This window comes from Akebia trifoliata, chromosome 12 (genome assembly GCF_017979445.1).
Source record: "Akebia trifoliata isolate Shusen 1 chromosome 12, ASM1797944v1, whole genome shotgun sequence".
Taxonomy (NCBI): Eukaryota; Viridiplantae; Streptophyta; class Magnoliopsida; order Ranunculales; family Lardizabalaceae; genus Akebia; species Akebia trifoliata.
Window position 1 is genome coordinate 32,377,354 of NC_141386.1, and position 22,519 is coordinate 32,399,872.

The following is a 22,519-nucleotide window of genomic DNA, read 5'->3' on the forward strand; positions in this document are numbered from 1 at the left end:
TGCCCCTTCACATATATAACTGCTTAATATTGTATAACTGCTTAATATTGTGGGGTCAACTTAAATATCTAAGATATTTAGTGTTGGTTAAGGATTCACCCTCGAAGTTTGGTTTTGCAGTCGATGCAATTTCGAATCAACTAAGATAAGACGTGGAAACACAAGAATCAACAAAAATTTATGACATCTTATACTCTATTGGCGAACACTGAGTTGTATGGATCAAATTTGTTAGGCTCTTAAAAGAAAATTATGTTATGTTTTCTTAAGAATTTTCTATTCTAAAAGTTTTTAATTTTAAGGTAAATAGATATGATTTTTCTATTCTTATTATTATTAGAGATTTTTAGGACTATAACAACTCAAAAGAAAATAGTGATTGAATTTTTAATCTGATTTGTTGACATACATACAATGTTGAATCACATATATCCTTATGTTTTATATGTGATTTTTATTTTTATTTATTTACTTTAAAGCACTAGGCTACTCTCAATTACTTCCATTTTAAAATACATTCGTCTTATAAACGTAATTTAAAAATAAGTATGTGGAGTTTGTTCATAAGATGAGATTTCAATTGAAGAGTATCTCATCCATGCTTATAAAATCTAGGACATTGATCAAATTTCTTTAGAAGATAGAAGATCATTAACAATAGAAATGAAAATTGTAAAGTGTTTTGCTATGTTTCTTAATTGTTCAAACATGATATTTATGAAACTACGAAGATGACAAATATGCAATACACAATCATAATTTAAGATCATGTATTGATTCATGAAATCAATGATAATTAAGATTATAAAAAAATATATGATTTAAAGATAAAAGATATGCAATTTTACAGATTCTAAATTAAAATCCTGTAAAATTATCAATTAATAATTATCAAAATGGTCCGTCATCATATTAAAAAAAAAAAAAAAGAATAAATTTTGAACAGGAAAATAAATTACTTATTAGGAGAAGAAGACAAATATTGGTCAAGCAAGGGTGAGTGACATTAATGTGTCGGTATACAATGCAAGAGAATGGAAAAGTAGTTGTTTAACATCCGAACTTCACAAAGTACAGGAACACCTCTCGTGTGGTTTAGAGTCTTCGAGTGGAGAACCAAAGAAAGAGGCGTGTTAAAGTGGTATTTCTGACTGGGTGCCGATAATGGCGGTTGCTTGAAGTTTCGGAGGTCTTAGACTTAGACACGTGTAGAATTGGTGTTCATGGAACGTTTACTAAGATATTAAAAGTTAAAACGTGCACTGTTCGCAATAGCAAGAAGGTTGCAATTTCAAACTTCCAACGTCATTGTTTGACTCACCATGTACGAATCTCAAGTTGACTCACTCGATTCTACCCTCATCAATCGTCTTTCAAAATCCAACTAATTTAATGTTATTATAACTCATCTAGAAGACCAAAACTATGTTACTTGGTTGAATCTTGATGAATTTACGTGGTTGGGTGCTCGGCTGACGTGATAAGGGCATAAAATCATAGATATTTTTTATCGAGATATATAAGAAAAAGATGTGTGATTTTGTATCTTTGCCACATCAATAGCACACTAAAAACATGTGCATTCATCATTATTCTATTTGATTTCGTTGGTTCTCTTGGTTCAAATTTGGATTTTCGACAGAACCAAGATTTTACCCATATGTGGGGGCAATCAAGCGTAGAATTTTTTTTTTTTTTACGAGGACAACTAATAATGAAAAAAAATAGTTATAGGACCAATTAAGAGTGTAAAAAAATTTATAAGATTAATAATGACAGATTTTTCTTTTATCAAAAATCTATCGCAATAATTTATTAATTTATAGACTTTGAAAATTCTTGCAAGATAAGTGCTCCCACCGTAAATCTATCATTGGGTTCACAATTCGTGATTCATCGCTTGAGAATGAACTTGATTAATAGTAATAGACAAAGGTGAGGACATTTAAAGGTTGAAGTAATAAATAAGGTAAAAAATAAATTAAAAATAACTGATTTTGAAAAGAAAAAAAAATTATTTTTATTTATTTATTTTTTTTTAAATTTATACATTGAACATGAGGGTATTTGATCATTCATTTTTATTAGTCTATTAATAAAGATCAAGGTCAAAGGGATATTTTATTAATTTGAATTTTTAAGGGAATATCTCGAATAATATCAACATTTGGGAGGAGATTAAAAAAAATTAAAGTGAAATGGAATTCGCCACATTTAATGAACTCACAGCTAACCATATCACAAATTGGTTCGGTTCAGATCGATTCGTAGTTCGATTTCTTCTTAATGAATTGGGTAACCCTGGTCCAAAGTATTAAGCCAACCTGTTGAGTTGATTAAAATAAGTCAACTTGAATTAAAATGAATATTAAGGTGCAGAGGTGTAGCCCCGATTTTCAAACTCTAGGCCCAACTGTGACTAGGACTTTTCTCCAATTGTCGGTGCAACACATGATTTAAAGGTTTTACTCACATGTTCACTAACAATCTTCAGTGTAAACATAAAATCCAATCGTAGATGTAAGTTTTAGAGGTGTCGTCTCAATCATTGAATTTCATATTTTTCACAATTGGGATTGTGAGTGATCATATGAGTTCCCCTTCCACTAGGGAATCCGACTTTGAAGCGGGCATCCTGCATCAAATTTTGAAAGAACCCTCTTCTTTACATGACACATGGTGTTTTGAATTTATTTCACGCCCCTAAATTTCTGTCCAAATGTTAAACATCTCTTGAAAATGCCATATGTAATCCAATGGAGAGGATTTCTTCGAAGTTTTTTCCTCCATGATTCTATTGATATCTACCCTTACATTATTTCATAGATCATAGTCCAATAATTAAGGGGAAATGGTCGGGGGATGTATGCCACCTGTCTAGCCATTAGCTACTATTTTTTTCTCTATTAGAGATTTTTTTTTAAAAATAAAATATTTTTATTAGTAATTAAATTATTAAAATTAGTGTGGGACTAGTTCCATATCGCTACTTGTCATCCGTTGCACCCCTACCTTTAAAAGTACCCTTTCTTTTATTTTCCTTTTGTGTAACTTTTATCTCAATCTTATAGTTGCACTCTTCGTTCTATCAAGATTAATGTAAAGGAGTAACTTTGCAATTTTTCGAAGAGAAGATTGATCCAATGGTGGCGAGATACATTTATAAATAGAAGAGAAGGTATAGGTAGAGAGATTGACATTTTTCATTGACATGTAAAAATAATAAGAAGTAGAAATTTTTACTAAATGGACTATTTAGAAAAAAACTCCTCCGTCAAATCCTTTTTTCATCTCTTTTTTCTTTTTATTATAGGTATTTTTTTAATAAAACTTTTTTATCTGCACCAGTGGTCCCCGCACGTGTTATATGATCTTACATTTTTCATATTTTGAGGGTGGCTCTATCTGCACACAATCCAAAATGTCCTATTATACCCACTTGCTAGCGATGCGTCGAAAAGTAAAAATACCTAATACCTAATAATTTTTTTAAACATCTTTTGCTTATTTCACCCACCTAAAAATACCGGATGATTACAACCTAATCCTAATGACCGAAAGACTCATTTGAGCAATTATATGTTTTCCGACTTCTCTTTCATCTTCTACTAATAAATCTCCACTGATAATTATTACCTTCTCATCTCCAAGACTAAAATGTAAGTGAATTTCTATCTTCATTGCGTTTTAATCACTTTTCTTTGTAGGGTGTTGGCACATAATTTTTTTTTAATTGAAAATATCTATGCTTGTTTGTTGAGGTGTATACTCTAGCAAATTAAGTTGATTTGCTTTTTGAAAAAGTCATGTTTTAAATACATTCAAGAGTTCTATAGTTTAAATAGTTTAAAAAAAAAAACACGATTTTGACGTTTAAATTGCAAAAATCTTGTCGTTCAAAAAAAAAAAACAAGATTTCCATTTTATCGCCAGAATTTTTATTTTTATTTTTATTTTTAATGTGTTTTACTTTTATCATTTAACATAATCTTTTTTTTCACACCGTTCTCTGCGTTTTTCTTCTTCTCTACCCCATACCATTCAATGTTTTCATTCTAAAAAACCATTGTCTACAGACTCTACAAGACTACAGAAAAAATGGGTTTAAAAATCCTTCGTTCTACAGCAAAATCAGCTTCAAAATCCACCATTTTCTATCTAAAAACTTCATCTTCATCAAAATCTTTTGTGGGATTTGATACATAGTATAGGATTTTGATGCTTCATAATGAATTAATGTAATTTAATATATATGGGATGATAATGTCTTGATGTTATGCTAAAAAATATATATATTAGAAATGTAAAATAAATGTATGATGCATGATACATATTGATAATCTTTAATGTATTTTAGTTTTTATATATTTTTAATTTTTTCCTCATTTTTTTTTCAAGAGTTTCTTTGCCGTTTTAAACCCATACTCCGACTTTGTGACTATATCTTTATCCCAGTATTTGTTTGTAAACTCATAATATTTAAAGGTATTATAATTAATTTTCATAATAAATTTAAAATTAAATAAAATACCTAAACTTATTATTGTTGGTTTTGTTAAATTTTTTTTTTAATGATTTTTTTCATAAAATCTAGTAGGCTGTGATTTTAGATTGACAATGTGATCTCAATGACTCATTTTAAGATTTTAAATCTCAAAATTAAAATTTGTGGGTGCGGGTAGCAGAGGGAAATTTTCTCTCTGATGTCACTTGCGCCACATGTCAAACGACTGTTGAGCTGTGAGCAAAAAGTAATTTCAATTTGATTTGTTTTTGGGGAATGAGTAGAAATCTATTGTTGAAGAATTTTTTTCAATATAAAAAAAAATGGAAGTGAGGTTCCGTCATTAAAAAAAAAAACAACCTTGTGACATTAAAAAACATGATCCAATTCCTTAGGGTTGTAGAAAACAAAAATCTACGAATTTCTTTTCGAAAACAAAAAAAGGGGAAAAAAAAAAAAACAACTTTATTTTTCATTGTTGAGTTTTAATTTTAAGTTTGGGTACTTAGGAGGTGTCCATTTTCAATTCCATGGATCAAGCTTGAAATAATTTCTTTCTTAATTTTTTTTTTTTTAATGAGTTTTTTCAAAAAATCTAGAAGGCTGTGATTTTAGATTGACAATGTGATCTCAATGACTCATTTTAAGATTTTAAATCTCAAAATTAAAATTTGTGGGCGCGGCTAGGAGAGAGAAATTTTCTCTCTGATGTCACTTGCGCCACATGCCAAACGATTGTTGAGCTATGAGAAGAAAATAATTTCAATTTGATTTGTTTTTTCTGCATGAGTGCGAATCTATTGTTGAAGAATTCTTTTCAATATAAAAAAACTGGAAGTGAGGTTCCGTCATTAAAAAAAAAAATAACCTTGTGACAATAAAAAACATGATCCAATTCCTTAAGGTTGTAGAAAACAAAAATCTACGAACTTCTTTTCGAAAAAAAAAAAGGGAAAAAAACAACTTTCTTTTTCATTGTTGAGTTTTAATTTTAAGTTTGGGTACTTAGGAGTTGTCCATTTTAAATTCCATGGATCAAGCTTAAAATAATTTCTTTCTTAAATTTTTTTTAATGAGTTTTTTCATAAAATCTAGAAGGCTGTGATTTTAGATTGACAATTTGATCTCAATGACTCATTTTAAGATTTTGAATCTCAAAATTAAAATTTGTGGCGCGGCTAGGAGAGAGAAATTTTCTCTCTGATGTCACTTGCGCCAAATGCCAAACGATTGTTGAGTTGTGAGCAAAAAATGATTTCAATTTGATTTGTTTTTTGGGCATGAGTTGAAATCTATTGTTGAAGAATTTTTTTCAATATAAAAAAATATGTAAGTGAGGTTCCGTCATTAAAAAAAAAACAACTTTGTGACATTGAAAAACATGATCCAATTCCTTAGGGTTGTAGAAAACAAAAATTTACGAATTTCTTTTCGAAAACAAAAAAAGGGAAAAAATAAACAACTTTATTTTTTATTGTTGAGTTTTAATTTTAAGTTTGGGTACTTAGGAGGTGTTCATTTTCAATTCCATGGATCAAGCTTGAAATAATATTATTCTTAAATTTTGTTTTTTTAATGAGTTTTTTCATAAAATATAGAAGGTTGTGATTTTAGATTGTCAATGTCTTCTCAATGACTCATTTTAAGATTTTAAATCTCAAAATTAAAATTTGTTGGCGCGGGTAGGAGAGAGAAATTTTCTCTCTGATGTCATTTGCGCCACATGTCAAACAACTGTTGAGCTGTGAGCGAAAAATAATTTCAATTTGATTTGTTTTTTGGGCATGAGTAGATATCAATTGTTGAAGAATTTTTTTCAATATAAAAAAAAAAATGGAAGTGAGGTTTTGTCATTATAAAAAAAACAACCTTGTGACATTCAAAAACATGATCCAATTCCTTAGGGTTGTAAAAAAAAAAAATCTACGAACTTCTTTTTGAAAACAAAAAAAGGGGAAAAAAAAAACAACTTTATTTTTCATTGTTGAGTTTTAATTTTAAGTTTGGGTACTTAGGATGTGTGCATTTTCAATTCCATGGATCAAGCTTGAAATTATTTCTTCCTTAATTTTTTTTTAATGAGTTTTTTCAAAAAATCTAGAAGGCTGTGATTTTAGATTGACAATGTGATCTCAATGACTCATTTTAAGATTTTAAATCTCAAAATTAAAATTTCTGGGCGCGGGTAGGAGAGAGAAATTTTCTTTCTGATGTCACTTGCGCCACATGCCAAACGATTGTTGAGCTGTGAGCAAAAAATGATTTCAATTTTATTTGTTTTTTGGGGATGCGTTGAAATCTATTGTTGAAGAATTTTTTTCAATATAAAAAAAAAATGTAAGTGAGGTTCCGTCATTTAAAAAAAAAACAACTTTGTGACATTCAAAAACATGATCCAATTCCTTAGGGTTGTAGAAAACAAAAATCTACGAACTTCTTTTCGAAAACCAAAAAAGGGAAAAAAAAAACTTTATTTTTCATTGTTGAGTTTTAATTTTAAGTTTGGGTACTTAGGAGGTGTCCATTTTCAATTCCATGGATCAAGCTCGAAATAATTTCTTTCTTAATTTTTTTTTTTTTAATGAGTTTTTTCAAAAAATCTATAAGGCTGTGATTTTAGATTGACAATTTGATCTCAATGACTCATTTTAAGATTTTAAATCTCAAAATTAAAATTTGTGGCGCGGCTAGGAGAGAGAAATTTTCTCTCTGATGTCATTTGCGCCAAATGCCAAACGATTGTTGAGCTGTGAGCAAAAAATGATTTCAATTTGATTTGTTTTTTGGGCATGAGTTGAAATCTATTGTTGAAGAATTTTTTTCAATATAAAAAAATATGTAAGTGAGGTTCCGTCATTAAAAAAAAAAACAACTTTGTGACATTGAAAAACATGATCCAATTCCTTAGGGTTGTAGAAAACAAAAATCTACGAACTTCTTTTCGAAAACAAGAAAAGGGAAAAAAAATCACTTTATTTTTCATTGTTGAGTTTTAATTTTAAGTTTGGGTACTTAGGAGGTGTCCATTTTCAATTCCATGGATCAAGCTTGAAATAATTTTTTTCTTAAATTTTTTTTTTAATGAGTTTTTTAATCTTGAAGGCTGTGATTTTTGATTGACAATGTGATCTCAATGACTCATTTTAAGATTTTAAATCTGAAAATTAAAATTTGTGGGGGCGGGTAGCAGAGGGTAATTTTCTCTCTGATGTCACTTGCGCCACCTGTCAAATGACTATTGAGATGTGAGCAAAAAGTAATTTCAATTTGATTTGTTTTTTGGGCATGAGTAGAAATCTATTGTTGAAGAATTTTTTTCAATATAAAAAAAATGGAAGTGAGGTTCCGTCATTAAAAAAAAAAACAACCTTGTGACATTCAAAAACATTATCCAATTCCTTAGGGTTGTAGAAAACAAAAATCAACGAACTTCTTTTCGAAAACAAAAAAAGGTAAAAAAAAAACAGCTTTATTTATCATTGTTGAGTTTTAATTTTAAGTTTGGGTACTTAGGAGGTGTCCATTTTCAATTCCATGGATCAAGCTTGAAATAATTTTATTCTTAAATTTTGTTTTTTTAATGAGTTTTTTCAAAAAATCTAGAAGGCTGTGATTTTAGATTGACAATGTGATCTCAATGACTCATTTTAAGATTTTAAATCTCAAAATTAAAATTTGTTGGCGCGGGTAGGAGAGAGAAATTTTCTCTTTGATGTCACTTTTGCCACATGTCAAACAACTGTTGAGTTGTGAGCGAAAAATAATTTCAATTTGATTTGTTTTTGGGGCATGAGTAGATATCAATTGTTGAAGAATATTTTTCAATATAAAAAAAAATGGAAGTGTGGTTCTGTCATTATAAAAAAAACAACCTTGTGACATTCAAATACATGATCCAATTCCTTAGGGTTGTAGAAAAAAAAAATCTACGAACTTCTTTTCGAAAACAAAAAAAGGGAAAAAAAACAACTTTATTTTTCATTGTTGAGTTTTAATTTTAAGTTTGAATACTTTGGAGGTGTCCATTTTGAACTCCATGGATCAAGCTTGAAATAATTTTTTTCTTAAATTTTTTTTTTAATGAGTTTTTTCATAAAATCTAGAATGCTGTGATTTTACATTGACAATGTGATCTCAACGACTAAGTTTAAGATTTTAAATCTCAAAATTAAAATTTTTGGGCGTGGGTAGGAGGGAGAAATTTTCTCTCTGATGTCACTTGCCACACATGTCAAACGATTGTTGAGCTGTGAGCAAAAAATAATTTCAATTTCATTTGTTTTTTAGGCATGAGTAGAAATCAATTGTTGATGAATTTTTTTCAATATAAAAAAAAAATGGAAGTGAGGTACTGTCATTAAAGAAAAAACAACTTTGTAACATTCAAATACATGATCCAATTCGTTAGAGTTGCAGAAAACAAAAATCTACGAACTTCTTTTCGAAAACAAAAAAAGGGAAAAAAAACAACTTTATTTTTCATTGTTGAGTTTTAATTTTAAGTTTGAATACTTAGGAGGTGTCCATTTTCAATACCCATGGATCAAGCTTGAAATAATTTTTTTCTTAAATTTTTTTTTTAATTAGTTTTTTCATAAAATCTAGAAGGCTGTGATTTTCGATTAACAATGTGATCTCAATGACTCAATTTAACATTTTAAATCTCAAAATTAAAATTTCTGGGCGCGGGGTAGGAGAGAAATTTTCTCTCTGATGTCACTTGCGCCACATGTCAAACGACTGTTGAGCTGTAAGCAAAAAAGAATTTCAATTTCATTTGTTTTTTGAGCATGAGTAGAAATCTATTGTTGAAGAATATTTTTCAATATAAAAAAAAATGAAGGTGAGGTTCTGTCATTAAAAAAAAAACAACCTTTTGACAATCAAAAACATGATCCAATTCCTTAGGGTTGTAGAAAACAAAAATCTACGAACTTCTTTTCGAAAAAAAAAGGGAAAAAAAATAACTTTATTTTTCATTGTTGAGTTTTAATTTTAAGTTTGGGTACTTAGGAGCTGTCCATTTTCAATTCCATGGATAAAGCTTGAAATAATTTCTTTCTTAAATTTTTTTTTAATGAGTTTTTTCATAAAATCTAGTAGGCTGTGATTTTAGATTGACAATGTGATCTCAATGACTCATTTTAAGATTTTAAATATGAAAATTAAAATTTGTGGGCGCGGGTAGCAGAGGGAAGTTTTCTCTCTGATATCACTTGCGCCACATGTCAAACGACTGTTGAGCTGTTAGCAAAAAGTAGTTTTAATTTGATTTGTTTTTTGGGCATGAGTAGAAATCTATTGTTGAAGAATTTTTTTCAATATAAAAAAAACTGGAAGTGAGGTTCCGTCATTAAAAAAAAAAAACAACCTTGTGACATTCAAAAACTTGATCCAATTCCTTAGGGTTGTAGAAAACAAAAATCTACGAATTTCTTTTCGAAAACAAAAAAAGGGAAATAAAAAAAAACAACTTTATTTTTTATTGTTGAGTTTTAATTTTAAGTTTGGGTACTTAGGAGGTGTCCATTTTCAATTCCATGGATAAAGCTTGAAATAATTTCTTTCTTAAATTTTTTTTTTTAATGAGTTTTTTCAAAAAATCTAGAAGGCTGTGATTTTAAATTGACAATGTGATCTCAATGAGTCATTTTAAGATTTTAAATCTCAAAATTAAAATTTGTGGGCACGGGGAGGGGAGAGAAATTTTCTCTCTGATGTCACTTGCGCCACATGTCAAACGACTGTTGAGCTATGAGCAGAAAATAATTTCAATTTGATTTTTTTTTCGGCATGAGTACAAATCTATAGTTGAAGAATTTTTTTCAATATAAAAAAACTAGAAGTGAGGTTCCGTCACTAAAAAAAAAAACAACCTTGTGACATTCAAAAACATGATCCAATTCCTTATGGTCTAGAAAATAAAAATCTACGAACTTCTTTTCGAAAATAAACAAAGGGAAAAAAAAAACAACTTTATTTTTCATTGTTGACTTTTAATTTTAAGTTTGGTTACTTAGGAGGTGTCCATTTTCAATTCCATGGATCTTGAAATAATTTTTTTCTTAATTTTTTTTTTAATGCGTTTTTTCATGAAATCTAGAAGGCTGTGATTTTAGATTGACAATGTGATCTCCAGGAGTCATTTTTAGATTTGAAATCTCAAAATTAAAATTTGTGGGCGCGGCTTGGAGAGAGAAATTTTCTCTCTGATGTCACTTGCGCCACATGTCAAACGACTGTTGAGCAGTGAGCAAAAAATAATTTCAATTTGATTTGTTTTTTGGGAATGGGTAGAAATCTATTGTTGAAGAATTTTTTTCAATAAAAAAAAATGGAAGTGAGGTTCCGTCATTAAAAAAAAACAACCTTGTGACATTCAAAAACATGATCCAATTCCTTAGGGTTGTAGAAAAAAAAAATCTACGAACTTCTTTTCAAAAACAAAAGAAGGGAAAAAAAAAACAACATTATTTTTCATTGTTGAGTTTTAATTTTAAGTTAGGATACTTAGGAGGTGTCCATTTTCAATTCCATGGATCAAACTTTAAATAATTTTCTTCTTAAATTCTTTTTTTTTAATTAGTTTTTTCATAAAATCTAGAAGGCTGTGATTTTAGATTGACAATGTGATCTCAATGACTCATTTTAAGATTTTAAATCTAAAAAATAAAATTTGTGGGCACGGCTAGGAGAGAGAAATTTTCTCTCTAATGTCACTTACGCCGCATTTCAAACGATTGTTGAGCTGTGAGCAAAAAATGATTTCAATTTGATTTGTTTTTTGGGCATGAGTAGAAATCTATTGTTGAAGAATTTTTTTCAATATAAAAAAAAAAAAATTGAAGTGAGGTTCCATCATTAAAAAAAAAACAACTTTGTGACATTGAAAAACATGATCCAATTCCTTAGGGTTGTAGAAAACAAAATCTGCGAACTTCTTTTCGAAAACAAAAAAGGGAAAAAAAACAACTTTATTTTTCATTGTTGAGTTTTAATTTTAAGTTTGGGTACTTAGGAGGTGTCCATTTTCAATTCCATGGATCAAGCTTGAAATAATTTTTTTCTTAAACTTTTTTTTTAATGAGTTTTTTAATCTAGAAGGCTGTGATTTTAGATTGACAATGTGATCTCAACGACTCATTTTAAGATTTTAAATCTCAAAATTAAAATTTGTGGGCACGGGTAACAGAGGGTAATATTCTCTCTGATGTCACTTGCGCCACATGTCAAACGATTGTTGAGCTATGAGCAAAAAGTAATTTCAATTTGATTTGTTTTTTGGGCATGAGTAGAAATCAATTGTTGAAGAATTTTTTTCAATATAAAAAAAATGGAACTGAGGTTCCGTCATTAAAAAAAAAAACAACCTTGTGACATTCAAAAACATGATCCAATTCCTAAGGGTTGTAGAAAACAAAAATCTACGAACTTCTTTTCCAAAACAAAAAAAGGGAAAAAAACAACTTTATTTTTCATTGTTCAAATTTAATTTTAAGTTTGGGTACTTAGGAGGTGTCCATTTTCAATTCCATGGATCAACCTTGAAATAATTTTATTCTTAAATTTTTTTTTTTAATGAGTTTTTTCATAAAATATAGAAGGCTGTGATTATAGATTGACAATGTGATCTCAATGACTCATTATAGATTGTCTAAAAATCTAGTTGAACACGGACGAAGCAAGCATATTGATGTGCGCTACCATTTCCTGCGCAATCTTGTCAATGATAGAACAATAGTTCTCCAATACTGCAAGAGTGAAGATCAGGTTGCTGATATTTTCACCAAAGCCCTGAAAATTAATGTGTTTGAGAAGCTTCGATCATTACTAGGTGTTTGCACACTTACGGGAGGGTCTTGCGTCAAGGCTTCGTAAACTGATGTGTTTTTTCTCATCAGTTTAAGGGAGGGTATTAGAATGGTATTCAGTTGTTAGAGTCTGAGCTAGTATTCAGGAAGAACAAGTCAGTAGGAGTCCTAGTTGAACTAGTCCAATAACATGGCAGTCTTTAAGCCACAATTGTAGCTGTTTAGTTACAATAGGAGTCTGTATCAGATCCTATATAATAGGATCAATTTCCTTGTTTATGTATCAAGTTAGTTCTATTCAATTCATTTCAATTTTTCTCTTTAGACTGTCTCTACTCTGTTATACTCTCCTCTTTACAGGTTTACAACTGGTATCAGAGCCTTGTTTGGTGATTTCAGCAAGCCAGGAGAGTTGTTATTCAGCCGGTCTTGTTGTGTTTCAATGGCTGAGAGAGAGTATTTTGTGCAAGCCTCTATTCCTCGTTTCGATGGTCACTATGACCATTGGAGTATGCTCATGGAGAATTTTCTGAGGTCGAAGGAGTACTGGAGCATTGTTGAATTTGGTGTCGGTGAACCAGTAAATGCAGAAGCCCTAGGAGCATTGACAAATGCTCAGAAAACTGAATTGGAGCAGAGACGGCTGAAAGACTTGAAGGCTAAGAATTTTCTTTTCCAAGCCATTGATCGGTCGATCTTAGAGACGATTCTAGCAAGAGATACTTCTAAAGAAATCTGGGATTCGATGAAGAAGAAGTATCGTGGAACAGCCAAGGTGAAACGTGCGAATCTTCAAGCTCTTCGTTCAGAATTTGAGACTCTTCGTATGCAATCTGGAGAGACCGTTTCAGGATACTTCTCAAGAACGATGGCTATTGCAAACAAGATGCGTATACATGGTGACAAAATGACAGATATTGTCATCATTGAGAAGATTTTGCGGTCGATGACTCCAAAGTTTGAGTATGTGGTGTGTTCCATTGAAGAATCCAATGATTTGGATACCCTCTCCATCAATGAATTGGAGAGTTCTATGCTGGTTCATGAGCAGAGAATGAACCAACATGAGACGTCCGAACAAGCCTTGTTTTTTAGCCATAAAAATTCTAAAGGCAGAGGTTCTAGTCGGGGACGAGAAAGAGGTGCAAGTCATGGCAATGGAGCTGGACGTGGCAGTGATAATCCCAATGGAGGAGCCCAGGAATCGAAATCCAGCAATAAGTTCAATATTAAGTGCTACCGGTGTCACAGGTATGGCCATTACCGTTCAACTTGCACAGCTAAGTTATATAAAGAGAAAAGCGAGAAGTCCAATTTTGTTGAAAAAGAAGAAGAAATTGCTCTTTTAATGGCTTATCATTCTGTAGAAGATAGCCATTCAAACTTGTGGTACTTAGACAGCGGTTCAAGTAATCACATGTCCGGAGATAGATCCTTGTTTTCGAACTTGGATGAAACCGTTCGAACTTCTGTAAAGTTTGGAGATCATTCAAAGGTTTCTGTTATGGGATTTGGCGATATGAAACTCCGGGCTAAAGATCACAGTACTCGAACTATCTCGAGTGTTTTCTATGTCCCAGATTTGAAGAGCAATTTGCTTAGTATCGGTCAGCTTCAAGAGGATGGATATGTTTTCATCATTAAGAATGGCTTTTGTCAGATAGAAGATCCACAAGAACGTCTTCTTGCCCAGGTCCGAATCACCAAGAATCGTTTGATTCCCTTGCATTTAGACTCTGATGATCTTCCATGTCTTGCTAGTATCGTTGATGATCATTCCTGGTTATGGCATCTACGATATGGTCATCTTAACTTCAGTTCCTTGAAGCTTCTTTATCACAAAGGCATGGTGAAAGGCTTTCCAAAGATAGACAACCATCCATCATTTTGTGAAGACTGTGTTGTTAGCAAACAACATCGTGATAAGTTTCCGAAAGGGAAAGCATGGAGAGCAAAAAAGTCTTTGGAGCTGATTCATACCGACATCTGTGGCCCGATTACTCCTCATTCCAATGGTAAAAATCGATACTTCATCACTTTCATTGATGATTTTACGCGAAAAACCTGGGTATATTTCTTGCAGGCAAAATCGGAAGCTTTGTCTATCTTTAAGACATTTAAAGCCCTTGTAGAAAAGGAGGTTGGATTGCCAATCAAAATTCTCAGATCAGACCCGGAGGAGAATATACCTCACATGCCTTCAAGAGCTTTTGTGCACAGCATGGCATTCGTAGACAGCTCACGGCGTCTTACACCCCTCAGCAGAATGGGGTAGCCGAGCGGAAAAATCGCACCATCCTCAACATGATGCGTAGTATGTTGAGGACATCAAAGCTTCCAAAAAATTTCTGGCCTGAAGTTGTGCTATGGAGTGTTCATCTATTGAATGTATGTCCTACTAAGGCTGTAAGGAATATGACTCCACAAGAAGCATGGAGCGGAAGGAAGCCTAGCGTTGTTGACTTGCGAGTATTTGGGTGTATTGCTTATGTCAATATTCCAGATGAAAAGCGGAAGAAGCTCGATAACAAGGGTGAGAAATGCATTTTTCTTGGCATTAGTGAACACTCTAAAGCTTATAAGTTGTACAGTCCCATTAGTCGAAAGTGTATCATCAGCCGAGATGTCGTTTTTCATGAAGCACATATGTGGCCTTGGGGTATTACTTCTTCAGGGTAGCAAATACTTGCTGATTCTGATATGGATGAAGGTGAAAGTTCAGTTACAGCCATTGGTAATGATCTCCATATTTCTGAGGAGTTGCAGCCCCAAAGCCTTACTACAGCCAGCCCTCAAAGCAATTCAAGTGCTTCTGATACAGACCAACTCTCAAATCCATCTTCACCTTTGCAAAGCTCCCTTAGAGTTGAGGATCAAACTCCAAGTGAACAGCAGCCTCGCCCTCAGCGTATCAAGCGTCAACCAGCATGGCTTCAAGACTATAGAGTGTCAAAATTTGCTGAAGTAGACTCGGTTGATCATGTAGCTTTCTTAGCTAATCATGATGCCTCACTCACAGGTGATATGCTCTCTCAAGTAGCTTTACTTGGACACTGTGATCCGGTCTCCTTCACTCAGGCTGTGCAAGATCCAAAATGGAAAGATTCAATGGATGAAGAAATTCATGCTATCGAGAAGAACAAGACATAGGAGTTAACCGACCTTCCACGTGATCAGAAACCGATAGGTGTCAAGTGGGTATACAAGACCAAGTTAACCACAGAAGGCACCGTGGACAAGTATAAAGCCAGGTTGGTCGCAAAAGGGTACAAGCAGCAGCATGGCATTGACTATGAAGAGGTGTTTGCCCCGGTTGCAAGACTAGAAACTATAAGGATAATCCTAGCCTTAACAGCCCAGAATTCTTGGCAAAATTTTCAGATGGACGTCAAATCAGCGTTCTTACACGGAGATCTCCAGGAGGCCGTCTACGTTGATCAACCCCCTGGCTTCGTGAAGAAGGGGAATGAAGGGAAGGTATATCGACTCCGTAAGGCCTTGTATGGACTGAAACAAGCCCCACGCGCTTGGTACAGTCGTATATAGTCATACTTCATCAAAGTTGGTTTCCAGAAGTGCCCATATGAGCCTACTCTATTTGTTAAAACTGAATCGGGAGGGAGTTTTCTACTTATGTGCTTGTACATAGATGACTTGATTTACACAGGGAATGACCCTTCCATATCCCAGTATTTCCAAAGTTCGATGATCGAGGAATTTGAAATGCCAGACCGGGGCTTAATGCATTATTTCCTTGGTATTGAGGTGATCCAATCTGATGTAGGGATATTTATCTCACAGAAGAAGTATGCTCGTGAGATATTGGAGCGATTCGAGATGCAGAATTGCAATCCAATTCGAACGCCAGTTGAAATAGGTGTTAAATTGGTAAAGGATCCTCCCGGAAATGCCGTTGATAGCACTTTGTACAAGCAGCTTGTAGGAAGTCTCATGTACTTATCTGCAACTTGACTAGATATTATGCACGATGTTAGCCTCATCAGTAGGTATATGGAGCATCCGAAAGAAATTCATCTCAATGCAGCCAAGCGAATCCTGCACTACTTGCGTGGTACTACTGATCTTGTTATTATATACAAGAGTGGAATCGTTTTAGATTTGATTGGTTTTTTAGATAGTGATTATGCTGGAGATTTGGATGATAGGAAGAGCACTTCCAGATATGCTTTTATGCTGGGTACAGGAGCTATCTCTTGGTCGTCAAAGAAACAAAGTATTGTCTCCCTATCCACCACATAATCTGAGTACATCGCTGCAGCCAATTGCGCTTGTCAAGCTATATGGCTTCGAAGAATGCTAAGCGAGATGCAATTTCATCAAGAGGGGAGCACTCCAGTGTATTGTGACAATAGCTCAGCGATAAAGTTGTCTAAAAATCCAGTTGAACACGGACGAAGCAAGCATATTGATGTGTGCTACCATTTCCTGCACAATCTTGTCAAAGATAGAACAATAGTTCTCCAATACTGCAAGAGTGAAGATCAGGTTACTGATATTTTCACCAAAGCCTTGAAAATTAATGTGTTTGAGAAGCTTCGATCATTACTAGGTGTTTGCACACTTACGGGAGGGTCTTGTGTCAAGGCTTCGTAAACTGATGTGTTTTTTCTCATCAGTTTAAGGGAGGGTATTAGAATGGTATTCAGTTGTTAGAGTCTGAGCTAGTATTCAGGAAGAACAAGTCAGTAGGAGTCCTAGTTGAACTAGTCCAATAACATGGCAGTCTTTAAGCCACAATTGTAGCTGTTTAGTTACAATAGGAGTCTGTATCAGATCCTATATAATAGGATCAGTTTCCTTGTTTATGTATCAAGTTAGTTCTATTCAATTCATTTCAGTTTTTCTCTTTAGACTGTCTCTACTCTGTTATACTCTCCTCTTTACAGGTCTACACCAATTCCTTAAGGTTGTAGAAAACAAAAATCTACGAACTTCTTTTTGAAAAAAAAAAGGGAAAAAAACAACTTTATTTTTCATTGTTGAGTTTTAATTTAAAGTTTGGGTACTTAGGAGCTGTCCATTTTCAATTCCATGGATCAAGCTTGAAATAATTTTTCTCTTAAATTTTTATTTTTTTAATGAGTTTTTTCATAAAATCTAGAAGGCTGTGATTTTAGATTTACATTGTGATCTCAATGACTCATTTTAAGATTTTAAATCTCAAAATTAAAATTTCTGGGCGCGGGTAGGAGATAGAAATTTTCTCTCTGATGTCACTTGCGCCACATGTCAAACGACTGTTGAGCTGTTAGCGAAAAATAATTTCAATTTGATTTGTGTTTTGGGCACGAGTAGAAATCTATTGTTGAAGAATTTTTTTCAATATAAAAAAAACTGGAAGTGAGGTTCCGTCATTAAAAAAAAAACAACCTTGTGATATTCAAAAACATGATCCAATTCCTTAGGGTTGTAGAAAACAAAAATCTGCGAACTTCTTTTCGAAAACAAAAAAAAGGGAAAAAAAAAACAACTTTATTTTTCATTGCTGAGTTTTAATTTTAAGTTTGGGTACTTAGGAGGTGTCCATTTTCAATTCCATGGATCAAGCTTGAAATAATTTTATTCTTAATTTTTTTTTTTTAATGAGTTTTTTCAAAAAATCTAGAAGGCTGTGATTTTAGATTAACAATGTGATCTCAATGACTCATTTTAAGATTTTAAATCTCAAAATTAAAATTTGTTGGCGCGGGTAGGAGAGAGAAATTTTCTCTTTGATGTCACTTGCGCCACATGTCAAACAATTGTTGAGCTGTGAGTGAAAAATAATTTCAATTTGATTTGTTTTTTGGGCATGAGTAGATATCAATTGTTGAAGAATTTTTTTCAATATTAAAAAAAAATGGAAGTGAGGTTCTGTCATTAAAAAAAAAACAAGCTTGTGACAATCAAATACATGATCCAATTCCTTAGGGTTGTAGAAAACAAAAATCTACGAACTTCTTTTCGAAAAAAAAAAAGGGAAAAAAACAACTTTATTTTTCATTGTTGAGTTTTAATTTTAAGTTTGGGTACTTAGGAGGTGTCCATTTTCAATTCCATGGATCAAGATTGAAATAATTTTTCTCTTAAATTTTTATTTTTTTAATGAGTTTTTTCATAAAATCTAGAAGACTGTGATTTTAGATTTACATTGTGATCTCAATGACTCATTTTAAGATTTTAAATCTCAAAATTAAAATTTCTGGGCGCGGGTAGGAGAGAGAAATTTTCTCTCTGATGTCACTTGCGCCACATGTCAAACGACTGTTGAGCTGTTAGCGAAAAATAATTTCAATTTGATTTGTGTTTTGGGCATGAGTAGAAATCTATTGTTGAAGAATTTTTTTCAATATAAAAAAAAATGGAAGTGAGGTTCCGTCATTAAAAAAAAAAACAACCTTGTGACATTCAAAAACATGATCCAATTCCTTAGGGTCGCAGAAAACAAAAATCTACGAACTTCTTTTAGAAAACAAAAAAAGGGAAAAAAAAAGAACTTTATTTTTCATTGTTTAGTTTTAATTTTAAGTTTGGGTACTTAGGAGGTGTCCATTTTCAATTCCATGGTTCAAGCTTGAAATAATTTCTTTTTTAATTTTTTTTTTTTAATGAGTTTTTTCAAAAAATCTAGAAGGCTGTGATTTTAGATTGACATTGTGATCTCAATGACTCATTTTAAGATTTTGAATCTCAAAATTAGAATTTGTGGGCGCGGGTAGGAGAGAGAAATTTTCTCTCTATTGTCACTTACGCCACATGTCAAACGACTCTTGAGCTGTGAGCAAAAAATAATTTCAATTTGATTTGTTTTTTGGGCATGAGTAGAAATCTATTGTTGAAGAATTTTTTTCAATATAAAAAAACTAGAAGTGAGGTTCCGTCATTAAAAAAAAAAAACCTTGTGACATTCAAAAACATGATCCAATTCCTTAGGGTTGTAGAAAATAAAAATCTACGAACTTCTTTTCGAAAATAAACAAAGAGAAAAAAAATAACTTTATTTTTCATTGTTGAATTTTAATTTTAAGTTTGGGTACTTAGGCGATGTCCATTTTCAATTCCATGGATCAAGCTTGAAATAATTTTTGTCTTAAAATTTTTTTTTAATGAGTTTTTTCATGAAATCTAGAAGGCTGTAATTTTAGATTGACAATGTGATCTCAATGACTCATTTTAAGATTTTAAATCTCAAAATTAAAATTTGTGGGCGCGGCTTGGAGAGAGAAATTTTCTCTTTGATGTCACTTGCGCCACATGTCAAACGACTGTTGAGCAGTGAGCAAAAAATAATTTCAATTTGATTTGTTTTTTGGGCATGAGTAGAAATCTATTGTTGAAGAATTTTTTTCAATATAAAAAAAGATGGAAGTGAGGTTCCGTCATTAAAAAAAAAAACAACCTTCTGACATTCAAAAACATGATTCAATTCCTTAGGGTTTTAGAAAACAAAAATCTACGAACTTCTTTTTGAAAATAAAAAAAGGGAAAAAAAAACAACTTTATTTTTCATTGTTGAGTTTTAATTTTAAGTTTGGGTACTTAGGAGGTGTCCATTTTCAATTCCATGGATTAAGCTTGAAATAATTTTATTCTTAAATTTTTTTTTTTAGTGAGTTTTTTCATAAAATCTAGAAGGCTATGATTTTAGATTGACAATGTGATCTCAATGACTCATTTTAAGATTTTAAATCTCAAAATTAAAATTTTTGGGCGCGAGTAGGAGAGAGAAATTTTCTCTCTGATGTCACTTGCGCCACATGTCAAACGATTGTTGAGCTGTGAGCAAAAAATGATTTCAATTTGATTTGTTTTTTGGGCATGAGTAGAAATCTATTGTTGAAGAATTTTTTTCAGTATAAAAAAAAATGGAAGTGAAGTTCCGTCATTAAAAAAAAAACAACTTTGTGACATTCAAAAACATGATCCAATTCCTTAGGGTTGTAGAAAACAAAATCTAGGAACTTCTTTTCGATAACAAAAAAGGGAAAAAACACAACTTTATTTTTCATTGTTGAGTTTTAATTTTAAGTTTGGGTACTTAGGAGGTGTCCATTTTCAATTCCATGGATCAAGCTTGAAATAACTTTTTTCTTAAATATAATTTTTTTTTAATGAGTTTTTTCATGAAATCTAGAAGGCTGTGATTTTAGATTGACGATGTGATCTCAATGACTCATTTTAAGATTTTAAATCTCAAAATTAAAATTTGTGGGTGCGGGTAGGAGAGAGAAATTTTCTCTCTGATGTCACTTGCGCCACATGTCAAACGACTGTTGAGCTGTGAGTAAAAAATAATTTCAATTTGATTTGTTTTTTGGGCATGAGTAGAAATCTATTGTTGAAGAATTTTTTTCAATATAAAAAAAAATTGAAGTAAGGTTCCGTCGTTAAAAAAAAAAAACAACCTTGTGACATTCAAAAACATGATCCAATTCATTAGGGTTGTGGAAAACAAAAATCTACGAACTTCTGTTCGAAAATAAAAAAAGGGAAAAAAAATAACTTTACTTTTCATTGTTGAGTTTTAATTTTAAGTTTGGGTACTTAGGAGGTGTCCATTTTCAATTCCATGGATCAAGTTTGAAATAATTTTTTTCTTAAATTTTTTTTTTTAATGAGTTTTTTCATAAAATCTTGAAGGCTGTGATTTTAGATTGACAATGTGATCTCAATGACTCATTTTAAGATTTTAAAATCTCAAAATTAAAATTTGTGGGCACGGGTAGGAGAGAGAAATTTTCTCTCTGATGTCACTTGCGCCACATGTCAAACGACTGTTGAGCTGTGAGCAAAAAATAATTTCAATTTGATTTGCTTTCTAGGCATAAGTAGAGATCTATTTTTGAAGAATTTTTTTCAATATAAAAAAAATTGGAAGTGTGGTTCCGTCATTAAAAAAAAAAAAAACATCAACAACAACAATGTATATACTTCACATTTTGTGCCTATAAACTCTTTTGATAATTTGGCCATTCTTGGGTGAGTATACAGCTAATAAAACAGTTGATCAAAGTTTTATTTAAAGAGATTAATTTACCCAACAGGTCTACAACTGTTACATTTTTATTACAAAAACTCGTTTGGAGTTCTGACAACACCAAGATACCCTTACTTTATGAAGTTTGTTACCCACTGACCCTCATTTTATCAACTTCGTTATGGAGAATACCTTGGACTGGGGATCCACGCCATAAAATTCACATTTATGCGAATAATTTGTTACTTAACCTACCTTGGAGTAGATTCTAATGGCATCAATTTGTGGCATCCAAAAAGATGATCTGATGTAACAGGTTATAAAGGAAAAAATTCTAAGAACTTCGAATAAAAATTGAAAAAAAAAAAAAAAAAAAAAAGAGAGTTAATTTTCACCTTTCGATTTTACCATCCATTTTCAACACTTAAGATCAAGCTAAAAAATGTCTTCTTTTATATATATATATTCTTTTGAATCTGAGTTTTCCATGAAACCTAGAAGGTTGTATTGCTAATTTTATTATCCATGCAGCCCTATAACCCTTGGTAATATTTGAAATCCTTCCAAGATAGTCCTTTTAGCGTGATTCATAAAGTAGGATTTGTTAAAGTAAAGGAGTTTTTGTAATAAAATTGCCACAGATAGGTCTCTGGTAAATCTCACGTTTTAGTAACCCATAAAATTTATAATTAAAGGACAAGTGATGAATATTAGAGATAACCCCTATGTTTTGAAATTGGATTTTGTACCAAAATTGACCTTGAAAAAACCTGTTTTTTTTATATTATCAAAATACCCTTAGATTCTAATTTTCAAGGTGTATGTATTGGACTTTAACGTGTGCCCTGTTAACAAAATCCTTTTTTTTTTTTTTTTAATACACATGGCATCTTGATGGATTAATAAATTTATTATTGGAATTTGGAAGACTGTAGACCCTCTTCTTTTGTCCATAAAAAGGTAGGGATGACTCTTCTCATGTGTGCGTTCATCCATAATCATGGAAACCCTGATTGTCTCATACAAGTTAGAGAAAAATATAGTACGTCTCCAATATATGGATTGGATTTGGATCAGTTCATATTAGGCCAATATAAAATTAGTTAGCTGAGTTTAGATTTTGATTCAAAGTTGTCAGGGATGGATTGATCGTTGGTTTAGAAATGAGTATAGTTTGATATATTCGATGGGAAAAATGTATGCTCTCATAGACATATTATTGTTTAT